Source organism: Ailuropoda melanoleuca, chromosome 16 (genome assembly GCF_002007445.2).
Source record: "Ailuropoda melanoleuca isolate Jingjing chromosome 16, ASM200744v2, whole genome shotgun sequence".
Lineage (NCBI taxonomy): Eukaryota > Metazoa > Chordata > Mammalia > Carnivora > Ursidae > Ailuropoda > Ailuropoda melanoleuca.
Genome location: NC_048233.1, coordinates 29833539 through 29851960, shown reverse-complemented (window position 1 = coordinate 29851960; position 18422 = coordinate 29833539).

Below are 18422 nucleotides of genomic sequence, written 5' to 3'. Positions count from 1 at the left end.
GGGGGGGGGGGGGGGGGGGGGGGGGGAGAGTGTGTGTATATGGAGGAATTAATTTTTTAAAAAAATTTAATTCCAGTATAGTTAACATACAGTGTTATATTAGTTTCAGGTGTACATTATAGTGACAACAATTCTCTACATTACTCAATGCTCATTAAGATAAGTGTACTCTTAATCCCCTTCACCCCCCCAACCTCTCCTCTGGTAACCATCAGTTTGTTCTCTATAGTTGAGTCTGGGTTTTTGTTTGTTTGCTTGTTTGTTTTTAGTTTGTCTCTTTGTTTTTTCCCTCGGTATGTTTGTTTCTTAAATTTATGGAGGAATCAGTTTTAAATAAAGTGACAGAGGCCTCAATGAGAAGATAACATTTAGAGACCAGAGGGGATAAAAAGCAAGTCACGGGGATGGATATCTTTGCTTTCCTCACAGAAGGGACAGCAAGAGCAAAACACAGAAGCTAAAGGGCTTCTGGTACGATGAAAAGCCAGAAGGCCTATGTAACCTAAACTTCTCTCTATTGTGGACTCCCAGATACTGAAATAATGGTGATGATGTTAACAAATACAAGTATACTGTTCCCCTTTTACCTGGCAGGATACCCCAATTTTCCCTACCTTTTACCTCAGAATTTTCTGCATCTTCATTTGCATCCCAGAGCCTAAACAATACACCACTTTCTCTAGATCTCACCTTTTCTCCCCAACCAGTTTTTGTAAACAGAACAGAGGAACAGAGTACTAGAGATTTTTTTTTCTGCTAATGTGAATTATGGTCTTAACCAACAACAATTTGGTTTTAAACAAAATTTTTCCCTTTACACACAAATATTTTAAAATATTAAAAATTTTAAAAGTTTATTTTCTGAACTTCATTCTGTCTCTGTGTTGTCATGATGCATTTTTGCATTTGCCTCCCCAGCTGCTTAAATTCTACTGTTCTTTAAGACACGCTTTCTTGATTCCAGATTTCTTAGATTCCCTTGACTTGCTTTGTCTGAAATCCAGTTTGACACCCAGCCTCTGTCATCACTACTATCCATTCCATCCTACTTATTTCTCACCTCTTCTCACTGGTATTTTTTTGAATCTCATTGTCCCTTCCCTGTTCTCTCTAATCACTCTTGATTACAACCTTCCCTCACACTCTGTTTCCCATCTTACGGGGCCATATTATTTCTTTGGCATTGTAGGACTTCAGAAGAAAGTGGTGTTGTTTGGTTTCCTACCTGAAATCTCTCTAGGCTGAGCCTGCTTCCCTCCTTCCCAAAGGTCAAGTAGTCCCAGACTAGGAGATAGATGTAAACAACAGTCATAGCTAAACACTGAGCACTCCAGTTGCAGTGCACATATCTTTGACCACAGTATTGAGAGGCCCTTGGTGAATCTGGTTCTTTTCCCGTATAGTGACTGAGATTTTGCTTCATGTATCTTGCTCGCACTAACAATATTTCTGCCTGCTATCTCAATTCTGCCTAGTTGTCTTCAACTCAACTAGCCTCATTCTCATCCCTGACCACCTGTCTCTCTGTTGTAACTCTCTGTTAATGATAAGCCAGCCACCAAGAATGACCTCTGCTGATTTCCTATGACCTGGACTTTGGCCATAGCGCACCCTACCCCTGCTTGGCTAGACAGCTTGATTTTCACCTCAGTTCAGATCTTTTGTATTAGTATCCCCTCCAGGTCTTTATTTATGGTTTCCTTAGATTCATCCCTCAAATAACAAAACCCTGTCCTTGTTGACATGGTCAGAAAAGCCCTCTCTTCATTCTCTGGTGTCTCTTATCAGTATCCAGTCCCAGTACAGAACATTGCTATATTCCATCTTTAAATTTCTTCAATATTCCTTATTTAAGTGATAACACTAACACTCCATTCTTATGACTATTAAAAGTCTATTTTTCTTAAAGTCATTTTTGTTTTTGTTTCCCTTTGAATAGTGAATCTCAAACATTCTTATTCACTGACTAATCTAGCAAGACAAGTCACTTTATTATTGTCTACGAATTTCAACTGATTATTCCGGGTAATGGTATTTTTTGACTTAAATGAATAAAATGTTATTCACTTCAAAAGCTTTTAGAAACATTTGTATATTGTTATTTAAAAGACTGTAAGCTCGGGCTATAAATATGCTTATACTTCAGACATTTTTCTTTAGGGTAGTTAATTTTTGTTTTACCTTGGAGTGTTCTTGTGGCTACGGTTATACTGAAAGTAGTATTGTGGAATACTTTTTTCTCTTTTTTTGTAAGCTGAGATGATAGCTCTTAATTTTACCAAATACAGAACATTTTGAAAGCTGCAACATTCTTTTAGTCTGTTGGCATTATTAGGAAAATAATTGGTGGGCAAGGTGATGTCTAGATTTTTCACACAACCACTATCTTTCCAAACCCATAAATAAGTGAATAGCAAGAGGTATAAGATTTGATTTATGTATCTAGTTATAAAAATTCAGTTGGATTTAATAGCCTTTAGTAATAATATCATAAAAGCCCATAAGATGGTATTTTATTTGGGTTTGGCTGCATGTAACAGAAACCCAAAACGACAGTGGCTCAGACATGATGGAAGTTTATTTCTCTTTCTCATAAAGGTCTGAATTTTAGATAATTCAAGTCCATTATGGTGGCATGAGAATATCTGGGTATCCAGACTACTCCCAGATTTTCCTGGTGGTATGGCCTTCATTGTAAAGTTTCAAAGTAGAGATAGGTCCGAGAATCACATCGTTGTTCCCAGCAGCAGTGTATGGAAACTTGGGTTGTCAGGGACACAGCCCCCTCCTGTTAAGGGCATGGTCCAGATATGTTATCTCTCACTTCCAATTGCATTCTGTTAGTGACAACTTGGTCATGTGACCACACCTATTTGCAAGGTCTTTATTCGGATTAGCCATACACCTGTGGATGACCATCAGTCTAGGACATAGTGAAGTATTTTTACTAATATAATCTATATGGATATAATTTTTATTGGAATGAAGTTCATTAAGACAGTGGTACCCAAACCTTTCTTCCAACCAAATGTGAAACCCGACATATGAACTAGAGAAAGTTGAACTGTCTGATTAAAATGGAGGGCACAGGAAGGTGCCACTCAAGTCACTTACATGCCCCTGCCCCCGGCTCCCCCATAAACTCACTCTGACGAAAGAGCCTGAGGCTCTTAGGGCTTTGTGGGTCAGTACATAAAGCACTATTTTAAAGTTTTAAATGGGTATTGATGTGAAATAAAGAGTACATTTTAAATGTTGTTAAAAAATTCAACAGGTATTGCTAAGAAGAATACAAATGATTTTATTGAGGGCAAGAAACAACTTTAAATAAGATTGCTTCAACTTTTGGTTGAATACTTTATTTTCCAAAAGATATCCATATATAATCACCTCCTCGGAGAATCAAACAATATCTTTTTATGAGCAAATGGTCACAATACTATCTCTGAATTGTGAAGCAATTATTAATTCATATTCATTAAATTCCTATTCTGAGGAGTTTTGTGATTTATATTTGAAATAAAAAGATTTTGCAGTTAAAGACATAACTGGGTGTTTAGTTAAGGGCTTTTCTGTGTCAGTTATTGTGTCCAACTTTAGGAAATATTTTCTGTTTATCCTTAAAGCAAATCTGCAAGCATGCCAGGAAAATGAAGTGCTGCTGAGCCAAACTTCAAATCTTCAAATGCAAAAGAAAGTCTTGTTTTTATGATTTTTATAAGCAATTTTATTATAGGAAAGAGGACTGATTCTGCACTATAGCTTTGATCTACATCAACAGAAAATCATAATTATTGAATCACTTGTTGGCAAGGGGCCTACGGGTCAAGTCCAATGACCCATCCAATGTTTACATATACCCTGATGGGGTCCGAGCCATTAATAAGTTCTTCCGTGAGTGGAACTTGATTTAAAGAATAAATACATTATCACTGATGATGTGATTTTTCTTTTTGTGTTTCTTCACTATTTATTTATTTTTTGGGGAAGACCAAAATTATTATTGTTGTTCCTTAAAAACAGGTAGAGAGGTAAGACTTGAAGACAAAGAAAATGTTGTTACCAAACTTGCTTATATTTGATTACGAAGAAAGTGCTGCTAATTGTTTCATGATCTTAATCATGGATGGCCTGAGAAAATTACTTGGGGATAGATTTAATTGTAGCTTGAAGTAGTCACAGGGAAGGTAGTCCAGTACTTGGATTTTTATAGATCCCTAGGAATGTCTCCAGAAAATTTAGAAAAAAGTTTTACAAACTCATTATGAAATTTTAGCTATGGGGCTCCTTCTCTGTCAGTCTACTAGAACATTTTCTAGCAAATGAATCATGGGAACACCTTAGCAATATGACTAGGGTGGTAGGATACAGAGTTGAGTTTCTGACAAGAGAGCAACTTGGGAGGGATAAAGTTTGTGTTAGTTTTCTATTGCTGCTGTAACAAATTGTCACAAACGTGGTGCCTTGAAATAACTCACATTAATTTTCTTACAGTTCCAGAGGTCAGGAGTGGGAAATCAGTTTTTTGGGCTAAAGCCAAGGTATCAGCAGGACTGTGCTTCCTTTGGAGGTTCTAGGGGAAAATTCATTTGTAGAGACCACTCACATTCCTTGACTCATGGCTTCCTTCCCTCATTTCAAAGTCAGAAACAGCAGAGGGAGTTTTTATCACATTACATTATGTTTTCACTTCCTCCCTTTTCCATATGCAAGGACCCTGTGTTTGCATTGTGACCATATGGATAATCCAGGAAAACTTCCTTATCATAAAGCCATCTGATTAGTAGACTTAATTACATCTGCAACTTTAATTCCCTTTGAAATTTGCCACATAATCTTACATATTCATAGGTTAGGACGAGGACTAGGATGTGGATTAGGATGTGACATCTTTTGGGGGCCATTATTCGGCCTTCCACAAAGGTTTTTAGGCAATGTATTAGTTTGCCAGGACTACCATAAGCAAGTATAACAAATTGGGCAGCCTCAGCAACAGAAATTTATTGTCCCACAGTTCTAGAGGCTGGAAGGCCAAATCAAAGGGTCAGCAGGGGTAGTTCCTTCTTGGGGCCATGAGGGAGGGGTATGCCAGGCCTATCTCCTTAGCTTAGTGATGGCTGTCTTCTCTGTAGGTCTCTTTACATTGTCTTCTTTCTACGTGTGTCTCTGTCCAAATGTCCCCTTTTCAGAAAGACATCAGTCATATTGTATTAGGATCCACACTATTGACCTCATTTTAGCTAGATTCCCTTCATAAAGACTTTCTCGAAAAAAGGCTTCACCCTGAGATACTTAGGGTTAGCACTTCAACATATGAATTCCGAAGGGACATAATTCCACTGAGAACAGGCAGGATCTCTAAAACCTCACCCAAGAATGATACAAAGTTCTTAATCACGTTTTTTTTCCAAGATTTTGTTTACTTATTTGAGAGAGAGAGAGTCACTGAGAGAGTGAGAGAGCGCACACAAGGAGGGGAGGGACAGGGAGAAGCAGGCTCCCGCTGAGCAGGGAGCCTGACTCGGGGCTCAATCCCAGGACCCTGGGATCATGACCTGAGCCAAAGGTAGACACCTAACTGACTGAGCCACCCAGGCACCCCAGGAACTGAGGTTTTAAGGAAGAAATGTTGTATTTTCTGATCAGACTTACTTAAATAAGGAAGGGGAGAAAGCATTGTTATATTTTCAATACTTCTGCTTGGCCATCATGAAACACATTTTCTACTCACCTGTCCCTCTAACTTAATAAACCACAACAACAACATGGAGCCATAAAGTCAAATTAAGATCCCACTGTGCTAGAGTATTTGCAAGGAATTAGCAATACAAATCTAGGTGGCAAATGTACAATTACTTAAAATACATGAATTCTAAAATTTAGTAGAAATGTTGTCTACATAGTTAAGTGCCTGCAGTCAGTTCTGAAATGTTAATCGCTCTCATTAGCAATGTTCTTGTTTCCCTGGAAAAATGGTAGTGTTTACGCCCTCACATAATACATTAGCATCTGTTTTCTTTTCTTTTCTTTTTCAGCCCTCAAGGAAAAGAGAACTGTGTTAAAACTCTTTCCTCCTCTGAGAATCCATCAGTTGTCAACGAGGAGGGCCTGTGCTCTGCACAGTCAAGTACTATGTTCCATGAGCATGAAAACATCGTAAAAGAGCAATGAAACCTGTTGCTTGCCCTGGGAAATCAGCTAAAGGAATACGGTAAATCAGAACAACTGAAAGGAAAACAGGATCCTTCTCACCATCATAATATAGTGCCCCAATATCCCTGCAGGAAAAGAAAAAGAGACTATATGCAATGTGGCACACAGATGTATAAATCCAACCTCATTAATATATCTACTCTTCCCTTATTAGATTATGCCTCCTCCCTCATGCTTTTGGGAGGAGAAGATACTATGGAGGAGGAGGAGGGAGAAGATAAGGCCTGTAATTTAGGTTTTTATTAATGTGTGAACATCCAACACACAACCTGACATGTTTTAATTGAAACAAAATTAAAATTCCGAATTAGCTAGTACAAATGAAGTTTAGTCCAGTGATGCGAAAGCCAAACTTTTAAGGAGAGTTGTGCAGCTAACTTCCAAGGTTAGGTTAGCAGGTTTAGAACGGCTATTAATTGTAAAGAAAGCTGAACATAATTAATTATAAATTAAAATTGTTCAAGTTTAGTTTTATTAATAACCCAAAATAGGGCATCATGAGTGAAAATCAGTAGAAACAAATGCCTGGGGTTGGAGTCCTGCTCAACTTCCACATAACAAATGAATTCCAACTCTTTTTACAATAGGTAATGTAGGATTCCTCTGTGTGGTACCCCATGCTGACATACTTCACCACGTAACAAAGTCAGACATCTCTGTTATAGGATGGTACCATTAACTAATTATGCCTGTCAGAAGAAACTTGACTAAAATGGACTGGCATTTTCAAGGGGTAAATAACTTGTTTTCCTTACCTTGGCTTGGTACCATAAACACAATTCTATTTTTCTATTTTTCAGAAAGGATTCTTTGATCCTGGACATCGACATTTTGTTTGCCACTCTTACCAGACACTTAACAATTACATTTATAAGCTTGACAAGAGATTTTAGAAACTGGCTGAGAGCGTATGATGGGGAAATTTACTTCATTCTTTTTGCTTCTGGTTTCTTTTCATAAGAAGGTGCTTGCTCCTTGTAAATGCCTACCTTAGCCATGGTATGGCCCCAGGGAGTCCATGTAGTCACTCTGACCTAGCTAGTTCCGGTAATGGGGGCCCTGGTGTCAGGCAATATTCAGACCAGCCAGGGCCCCATTGTCACCTCCTTTCAATGCTGCTTGCCATAGCTAGAAAATAAAGGGCAACAGTAATTACTTCTCAAAAGGTAGGCACCTGGGAAGGCATTTTTTGGTGATAGTGAAAGGAAGTTAAATTAATAAAGATAAACCTAGAGGAAAAATAGAATAGAATTGGAAAGGCCAAAAGAAAGTTTATTTTCAAAGAAATAATACCTCTTTTTTTTTTTTTTTTTCCTGTCCCGGTTAAGATTTAACAGTTCTTTCTCCTGGTTCCTTAAGAGGAAACAAACCCTATGTCACTCCTAAAATACTGTCCCACTTGTAACTACAAACATTCAGTAAGACATAAATTATTGTAGGTACACTTGTGGCCATCATGATCATAATCCTAGGAGAATGCCGTAGATGGGTCAGACTTCTCCACCCTAGACTGGGTTCAGCCAAGAGCCTCTTCGCTTGGTCAGTGGAGATTGTGCCAGTTCTCATGAGTCATGTGGAAACCACAAGGGTCCTCTTTGCAAGGGTTTAAGGAGCCTAATCTCCTCTCCTTATCATCAGAGGGTTGAGCTCACAGGGGAAGGAATGTAACATCATTTTTCTAAACTGTCTGTGCTTATAAAAATATACCATCCTAAACTAACTCCAGGGTTACAAAGGCTTTAAAAGAGCAAAAGTGGCAAAATCAGGTCTGATTCTTCCCCCTGAAATAACATGAAAGCGTATTGTGTATCATCTGTAATAATAGTTACTTTGTATGTTTCATTTTTTCTTCAAACTACTCATAAGCACTGTGATAATATTATCTCAATATGGAGTCTAGAAAATAGTACTCTACTGAATGCAAACTTTGACATACCAAATCATAAATAAGAAAAATATAGAGTCTATATTTTAGCTGTGTTATTAGAAATATATACATTGCCCTTGTGTATTGCTCCTGAATATGCACATTAATTTTTTTATAGGATAAGTATTAACATCACCTAAATTTACATGTTAGTTTTATATTTGCACCTGCAGTATTTATGATGTGTCAAATGTGTTGACATTTGTGAAGGCTTTAAGCATGAAGTAAACTGAAATTGTTATTAAACAGATATTCAAAATGTTAGTTAATTTGATTAATCGAAGGAGGAGAATCCAAGTAATTAAATATCATTATATTGCATCTTTCCAGCTTCAAGTGTATTTAATCACCTGTAGGGAGCTTGCAGCCAACTTGTATTCTCTGTGGTGCGGTTTTACTTGTCAGGCTATACTTACCTAAGTCTTGTTTGGTGGACTAGTTTTCCTGGGGTGGGTGCATAGAGAGAAATGGGTCTTTGAGTGATTAGTCTTCAAAGTCACACATTTTCCTTGAATGCATGGCCAACATCATGCCTCTGTGTGTTTGCTGTACCTAGTTCCATACCCAATCAATAAATATTTTGTCAGCCATATTTTGTGATCCAACTAATAGAGTTAAGGAGCACGTTGCTCCGGCACTATGTAACCAGTCACCTTATATAATTTAGATACTATTAGAAGATTTTGCTTAGGTCTGTCTTCCTGTGTTCCTTCCTGTGTTTCTTCCTTTCTTCCTTCCTTCCTTCCTTCCTTCCTTCTTTCCTTCCTTCCTTCCTTCCTTCCTTCCTTCCTTCCTTCCTTCCTTCCTTCCTTTCTTCCTGAAGCTTTTTATTTATTTACTTGAGAAAGAGCAGAGAGGGAGAGGGAGAAGCAAACTCCCCAACATGAGGCTCTATCCTGGGATCCCGAGATCATGACCTGAGCTAAGGCAGACACTTAACTGACTGAGGCACCCAGGTGCCCCTGCTCATTTCTTTTTAATAGCTCACAAAATGCTATTTATAATAGGGTTAGAGAATGTTAAGGCAGTTGGCAGGTAATAAAGATAGGGCTTTGAAAATCATGGCCAACAAAACCCAGGGGTTGCACAAACCAGAGCTGAGTTGGAAACAAAAGTAAAATGCTGTTGTCTGTCCCTTTAGCTATAAAGATGCAGTGACCATGTTATTGAAAATTCATCCATGGCTCATGTCTTGGGGGCATGTAAATGTATGAAAGCATGTATTAATATAAATATAAGTAAGCTAAAGCAAGATTGCGGTTGCAGAGGCAGAACTGAAAGTTCTTTTGCAAATGCTGTCACATAAATAATGCCATTTTATAGATAAGACATTTCTTGTAAAAATCTCTTGACCGATGAAGTTTTTGAAATCAAGGATTAATTATTTTCTTTTTGCTCCCAGACACTTTCTCAGTGTGACTGGTTGTTGGTTGTAACCCAAAGGCATTATTGGTATTTAGCTTCTCTTACATTTCACTATGGAGCGTTCTAGTTTGTATCTTCTAAGACTGTACTTTCCCTTTCTTTCCCGTGTGCCAGCGAAGAGGCGGTGAGACCCGACCATAGAAGTAAGAAAGAGGAATTGTGAAAAACATCTACCGCCCAGTGAACACTTAATAAGTGCAAGTCACTTCGCTAAGCACTTTACATAAACAAACACATTTTGTCTTCAGGTATTGTGATCCATCTTTTATGGATGAAGAAATGGAAATAGAAGCCCAAAGACATCAAGTAACTTGCGACATAACAAATACCTTATAAATTATAGTAAGGATTTGAACTGATGCTGGCCAAATTCCAAAACCTATCCTCAACCATTCCACCTTTCTGCTAATACAGATCTCGTTCCCCATGTTAGGCATTCACAAGCTAGAACAGAACTGTTCAGTGCAACCCTTCAAAGTGTGTACTTAGAGCATGAAAAATTATTCTGATCTAAGGAGGAATCCATACCTCCAGGCCCAGAAGAAAGTGCTTGAGGGACAATTAATGGCTTAAAACTTTTTTCTCTAATTCAAACCATGGGAGTCTGAAAAAATTTTTATTACAGTAAGATTAACATTGGTGAGAGTTGTAGGCTAATTGTGATCTGTAACACTGTTGCTCATATGAGAAGCTCCTGAAACGAAACAATTTTCTGCCAATGAAGTGGATAGCCTACAGGTCCGCTAATTTTGGTTTAAATTTGGAAGGAATAAGATTTATTCTTTAAGTTGCTCAGTAAATTTAAGCAAGAGAATTAATGTTTAACTTTCCAGTTTGCTTAAAGTTACCATCGCTGATGTGAGTCTAAGGCTGTGAGCTCAAATCTCTTGTATTCATTTCTATTAGAGGTCCTACTGGAAGAAGCAGAACTATCAAGATAGGGATGCTTTCGTGCCCAGCGAAAAGTAGAAAGGCTCTCTGCCTTTTAAGGATGTGTGGACATGTGGGAAAGTGATGCTTTATTCCTCCCCCCGCCGCATCTTAAAGGGGTAGGGGTGGGGAATAAAGGCTATCAGCATCTTATTATATCACATATACAAATGGAGATTTAATTCTTACAAGGAATTTTAGTTGAGTTAAACACTTGAAAACTTACCATGGGCATGTGATAAAATTTACCAGGTGGTGATAGACAAGAATGGGAATGCTGGCAATGACAGAGCAGAGTTCTCAAGCCAACATACAGGGACTTTAAAACGTAGCTCAGTCCTCAGGATTATTGCTAAAGAAAAATGACTATCATAGCTCTAAAGGTGTTAGAATCATTAAGATAGTGTTTCATAATAAAATACTAATAAATCATGGAGATCATGGTGACCAGAGTGACACAGTATTAACCAACATCTAATATCCCACTAATGACCTAGAAAATGATTATTTCTACATTGATATTATTTTATTGACATATTCCAGACCATATATTCAATTTCAATTTTCACTTTTTTCCTTAGTACCCTGAGGTCTTTGAGAATGCATTCAGGATCTAAAATCGGTAATACTGCATTACTTTTTATTAATATTTCCATTACTTTTTGTAATGTAAAATAAAATAGTACCAGTTTGGATGTTGGTCCTTTTTGTCCACACTGTGTGATGGACTTTGACAGAAGTCACTGCCCGTGATCAGTTCTGGGCCATGTAATGATACCCAAATGAGCAGGGAAAGCTGGGGATGGAGACTGGGAAAACCAGAATCCAGCCTTTGTAGTAAAAGTCAGGATATGACCAGGGCTGAATACCAAGTTAACATGTCAAGATTTATTAGCTCCAAGTAGGTCAAGTACAACTTGGAATGCAGCCATGGCACCATAATTATGAATGACCGACTCTGGGCTCGCTGAGAAGTTGGTCTCATGTCTCATATTTCATTGCCACTCCACCTCCACTCCCATGCCCACTCACCTCTTTGTATTTAGCCAAGAATTTGGAAAACATGACTTTAATCTGATCATCTTTCCTTAGCCTTATTTAGAGTCTTAATACCATGTGGGTTTGACCTAAGGTTAGGAACTTACAATGCAGTTCAAGTAGATGATTTTATAACCATTGAAACTGAGGCCTAAAATCAGAATTTATATTTCCAAAGCAATTAATCTATTAAAAAGCCCTTTAATGTACATTTTCTAAGTTTAAAAGCCAAATACAGTAGATGTTATTACTCTGATAACACAGATATGCTGTTCCAAGTTCTAAGGGATTTTGATTTATATTTTGTAGATGGTAAAAAACCAGGACTCAGATTTTGGTCTTTTGATTTCAAGTTTCATGCCTTTCTATGATATTTTATTCTTTGATGTAATGGAACAGACATTGGCCCAAGATTGTAGTGATCATGTGAGGACTGTGTTTCTCAGCTCAGCTCTATACCGCCTGCACAGTACCATACATCAGACCAGCAGCAGCAACAGCCTTGCCTTAGAAACTGTCTGAAATGAAAGTTCTTGGGCCTCATGCAGGCCTATTGCATAAGAAATGCTGGGAGAAGACATATTATCTGCATTTTAGTAAACTTTCTAGGTGGTTCTGATGCATATTAAACTTAGAGAATCGATACTATATATTATAATGATTTTCTTATCTTAGGTCTTTACAATAACAAAAAAATTTTTGTTAAAATCACTACATTCAATCTGTGGCAGAAGAATTGAATGCGTATACATTTTACCAAGCTATTAATCTATACATGAATATTTATAAAATAATGATGATATTACACGGACCAGTTTTCATATTAGCATTGTTTCTCCTCAGTCGAGAATTTGTAGTAGCTCTTTGTAGAGCTAAAGTCCAGTTTTAACTTTTCTTCTCTCAGTTTTCTGGTCCTCAATTGTTTATGCAGTTTCCACTGGGATATCTGCTTGTTGCCTTATTACCCCTAATTGGGGTAATACTCCATTTACTGCTCTCTAACCAACATTTTAAAACCTCACATGTTATATTCAATCTCATGTTATTAAATGTTTTTTATAAAGAAAAACTACAATCACATCATATTTTAGAGCATAGATTTTTTTTAAGATTTTATTTATTTATTAGAGAGCGTGGGAGAGAGCACGAGTGGGGAAGGGGCAAAGGGCGAGGGAGCAGACTCCCCACTGAGCCTGGAGCTCAATACCGGGCTCAATCCCAGGACCCTGGGATTTTACCTGAGCCCAAGGCAGATGCTTAACTGACCAAGCCACCCAGGCGTCCCAAGGCATAGATTTTGATAAGTATTAAGCATTACTCAGATGAGGACATGTAGGTTATTTCTCAAGTTTTTGCTTGTAAGCAACAGTGATGAACAACTTGCTATGGAAACATTTAGGGATATTTCAGATTATTTTCTTGGGCTGAATTCCTAAATTCATGGTTAGATCAGGAGAAAGAGACATTTTTAACACTTAGAAATATGAACCATTTCATTTTACATTAAATTGATTAAACTTTAATTTCATTTGAAATTTCAATTGCATGTATGCAAAAATGACTTTCTCATTTTCTATTTCACGAGAGGGGTGAGAAAATTTTGGTAGCAAAAAAAAATATGTATCTTGATACCTTCTCTAGAATCACTTTGCCCTGATCGCAGATAAAATTTGATTTTTTTGTTTACTGCCTGAGCCAAGCTAAAGCCCAGTTATGAATAAAGCCATGGTGTGGTTGCTGCATTCATACTGCTATGGCAGCTAAATGTCCACACATGATTTCATCCATAAGTCTCTCCAGAATCAGCTAATTTCAATATGTTTCTAAGAAAATCATGGTGGCACTTGATGAGGAGTAGTAAGAGGGAAGCCTAACAGCTGAAATCAATTGAAAAAAGCAAGTATGCAGTGCTTTGGAAAGAAAGGGAGAGGAGGGGGTGGGGTGCCTGGGTGGCTCCATTGGTTAAGCATCCAACTCTTGATTTCGGCTCAGGTCACGATCTCAGAGTCATGATATTGGGCTCTGGCCTGCTTAAGATTCTCTCTCTCCCTCTTCCTCTGCCCTTCCATCACCCACCCCTTGCATCCACTCATGGGCTCTCTTTCTTTCTTTCTTTCTTTCTTTCTTTCTTTCTTTCTTTCTTTCTTTCTTTTTTTTTTTTTAGATTTTATTTATTTATTTGACAGAGGGAGGGACAGCCAGTGAAAGAGGGAACACAAGCAGGGGGAGTGGGAGAGGAAGAAGCAGGCTCCCAGCGGAGGAGCCTGATGTGGGGCTTGATCCCAGAACACTGGGATCACGCCCTGAGCCGAAGGCAGACAGACACTTAACGACTGAGCCACCCAGGCGCCTCTCACGGGCTCTCTTTCTATCTCTGAAAGGAAAACAAAAACAAAAACAAAACAAAACAAAACAAAACAAAAGCAAAAACTAAAGAAAGAAAGCGAGATGAAGAGGTATTGGAGAAATGGCCACTGGTCAGTAGAGCAAAATCTGGGGCAAGAAGGAAAGGAAGGGATGAGACTCCTGGAGCATGCCCAGAGAACACTGACACTGCCCTTAGCTCAGGAAGAATATTTGGGTCTGGATTGGATGGGACAAAACTCTGACTCTTCAGGTCTGCAGTGAGAGTTAATGATTGACTTACCAAGAAATAACCTTAAAGTTGGGGAGGAGAGTGCTTTTGGTGAGTTGCATGACATCTGCAAAATCCTTTGCTGTGTAACTTAACACAGTCTTGGGAGTAATATCTCACCACATTCACATGTTCTGCTCACATTCAAGACAAGAGGATCACACAAAGGTGTGAGGCATTGGGGGTCATCTTAGAATTCTGCCTCAGGTGGTTCCTAGGGCCATGCACCATATATATTACTTAATTTCATACCATCTATGAGGTAGGTATTAATATGATGATAAAACTGGGGCTCAGGAAGGTTAAGTAACCTGCCCAAAGTCATTCAGTTTAACAGTGACAGACTTCAATCTGACAAATTCAATTTGTCAGATTCTAGATCCTGTATTGTGGAACTTCAAATACTGGCAAGTTCTCTAAAGTTCTTTTGGTGAATCAAAAAGTGTCTGAGGCCCTTGAAATCCTATGAATTAAATATGACCTATTTGTAATTCTACCTCTATCTAAAGATGCCAATGTTATTAATTTCATAATTACTTCATCACATAAAAGTTTGACATTCAGAGGGAACTGGGAAATATGTGTAGAAAAAAATGTTGATATGTTAATGATATCAACTCCCTTAAAGTGACAATCAGGAATTAGAACTGAAAAGAACTTTCTTAGATCTTTTTACCTCTAACTATAAATAAGGTTCTTTATAAATGGACCCCAATACCATCCATTGTTTTCTAGAGTTCCTTTGCTATTAATTTCCCTATAGGAAAGTTATTTCGCTTACTGATATTAATCCTGTATCCCTCCAGCTGTAACTTATCAATTTCCTTTGGACTTTCACCTTGGTAGAGAACAACTATATATGAATAAAAGTTTCTAAAGTGGGGCATCTGGCTGCCTCAGTTGGAAGAGCATACGACTCTTGATCTCAGGGTCAAGAGTTTGAGCCCCATGTTGGGTGTGGAGATTACTTAAAAATAAATAAATAAACTTTAAAAAAAACAGCTATAATATTTTTTTAAAGTTTCTAATCAAAGTTAAAATGGTTGTATAATACTGGCTATGCTGATAATGCATTTATAATGCATTTATTATTGGTACATTTTAATCTTTCAAATTTTTTTCATTAATAATTAGAATGCAATTTTTCAATCTTTTAGTGTAAATTGTATCTATTTTAACAGTGCTGTACAATATACATTTCTGACAAAGACCCTCTTACATATGTAAGTAGCACATTCTAATTTAAAGAAAAGTTAAGACTATTTACTCTGGAGGGGCTTCTGGCCCTGAGAAGGCTGTGTGGTCCTCATAAGTAAGTTCTGTGCTAGGCTTTAGGAAGAAATGTTTCTTTCCACTTCTTTCTTGAGTTTGCCATTCTTTAACTCTTCTTGCCATCCATGAAGTAAAATATTAAGGATCAAGAGTAGGGATGTTGCCGGGAAGAAGGGTCCAAGGAGGACTAACTATTTATGGCTCAGCTCAAGAGATTCTGTGAGCATTTGGGGGTCAAAAGAAGTTAATAATAAATGTGACTTAATCTGGAAACTTTCCCTCTCTATTACCCATTAACCTATGTGTTATGAATGACTAATTAGTTTATTATTATTTATTTACTCATAATTGCTTATTTCTGTAGGTACTCCTTGCTTTTTCTATTTGGCTTAGAAAAACACACATTGGTATATTTATCTGTAAAAGTGTACATGTTTTTATGACAATGAATTGTAAGGTCCTTGCGGAAAGGGACCATATCTTTCCTCAATTTTTCCTACAAAAGGTAGCTTAGTGTTTTATGTGTAATATTTACTGAGCAAAGATTTAATATTTGGTGGATTAGCGAATGATTGATTCTTCCTCTAGAATGTCACATCCCGTTTGCTTTATTTTCAATAGCATCCTGATACGCAGGTGAAGCCCATCTTCTGTCACTGCTTGAACTGAGTGAGAAGCCCTAGGACAGTGACTTGAGGCCAGAAAACGTCCTCTACACCTACATAGAGCAGGTAAGGGGCATGTGAGGGAAACTGTGATCGACAAAGCTTGAGAAGGGAAACTGGTTATCTAGATAAGGGAATCGTTAGCAATTCCTGGGGGTTCTAAATATACGGATCTGGTTCTTACTAGAGTAATACAGGTATGAAGAGGTAGTTCACCAAAGAAGGAAAATGTTATTCCATGCCTAGACATAAGATCTATGAGAGATTTTTAAGGACTCAACTGGAGAAGGAAAAACAATGCTATAAGGAAAGTAGACATTTTCCATAAAATATTTCATCTTAACAATGCATTTAGGTAAAGTAAAACAATTTGTCATGCATTTAAATATTTGGTAGATTATTTCTTACATTTTTGAAAATGCCAATTTGTTCCACTCAATTCCCTGACCAGTGATCAACTTAACCCTGAGCAGGCAACTGAAAATGGAAGCTGCGGTGCTAGAGAAGAGCCATGGTCAGAGTCCAGCTGGAGCAGAGGAAATGCATGAAACCCAAGGCAAGAGCAGCTAAGAGGTAGGCTAGCAGCAGCTAAGAGGTAGGCTAGCAGCTAAGAGGTAGGCTAGCAGCCATATCTTTTAGCTGATTAGACTAAGTACTTGGAGGAGTCTAGGAAGATTGCAGTGTTTTTAAGATACAAGGAGAACTTCCAGAGGTAAAAGGAAAGGACGGGTCAAAGGTACAGGGCAGTAAGCGGAGCAGTGCCTAGGAAGCGCTCGTTCCCACAGGAGAGTTAAGACATCCTGTGTCCCCCACTGGGCATTTCATTCAAACAGGGGTCTCTGCTGGATAATTTATAAGTTTTTGTTTGATAAATGAGAACTCTAGAGGGCATAAAATAGCTAACACCTTACCACTAATCAAGGCAGTGGCCCCAAACTATATTAGTGGTCATTGCATTCTTCATACCCAAACACTGGCAGGTTTTGTTTTTTTTTAAATAATAACTTTTAATACAGAAGTCTTGACCACAGAATCTCAGCAGCACTAATGCAAACAAATAATTATGTGAGTATCGAAAGAAATAAAGAAAGAGAAACAAAACAAAACAAAAGGGAAAAAAGGGGAACAATCTTAAACATCCATCAAGAGGGGTTTCAATATATAAATTAACATACTCGAGTAATGGAATTCTCTGGATTCACTTCAAAGGGTGAAATATTTCTATAAGTGTTGACATGGAAAGGTGTTAACAATATACTTTAAATTCAAAAGCACAGATTTAAGAACAGCATATGAAGTATAACAAACTGATTTTTATATATCCATATTAAATCATACAAATGATTGAAAATAAATTGATGGGTAGATTTAAGGAGGTAGATAATTGACTCAATATAAAATAAGTGATATATGTAGATGTCAGAAATTAAAATGGTTCATCTTAGGATAAAAGACATTGTTTATTGCTCAGCAGGGATTTTTAGAGAGAATAGGGATGACCAGTTGTGAGGGATTCTTCAAGACTTGACCAGATATCCTCTAGAACTCTAACCAACTATAATTCTATGAAATGAAAAATTCACTATTCAAGAGGAGACTTGAGCCTGAGTACGTGGCCTTAGTAGTTGTTATCTGAACTTAATATGCTTGAAAATTCCAAGTACTGCCTGCTTTTTGAAAGAAATGATTATTTTAGAGTATTATATCACCACTACTAAAAATTTAAAAATATATATAATAGACATCATTTATGAGTGTTTCCTCCTAACTGGTAAATACAGTGCCATGAATCTCTCATATCAGTCATTCTCAATGTGATTTTTAAAACATATTTAGCTCCTTTTTTTCCCTCTAGAAACATACAATTTTTTAAAGTATGGTTTCTCTGTCTTTAATAATAGAGGCTTAGTACCTACACTGAGTCCTCAGGTGTATTTAATAAACTTGTTGCCTCTCTTTGAAGGTGAATGTGTTCAATTTTTAGAAGCTATTCTTATTTTGTACAATAAAATATTTTCCTACATTACAGACATACTTATTGTTTCCCAATATTTACTAATATTTCAGATTACACGTCAGTGATGAGAAAGACAATGCAATGTGGCCGATATTTGGGATTTAGGAAGCCCTGTTTTTAATACGTTATACACACCATCAAATCTCACTTCTACCCTTTGAGATAATATCAATTTGAGATGTAAGCATGATTTAGAGCCTTGTGTGACAACACTGTACAGTTAATAATTCTACTGTAGTATTGCAGGAGTCAGTATTTTCTCCTCAGGAAGCTATGATGTCTAGGCTGACCATTCTAATT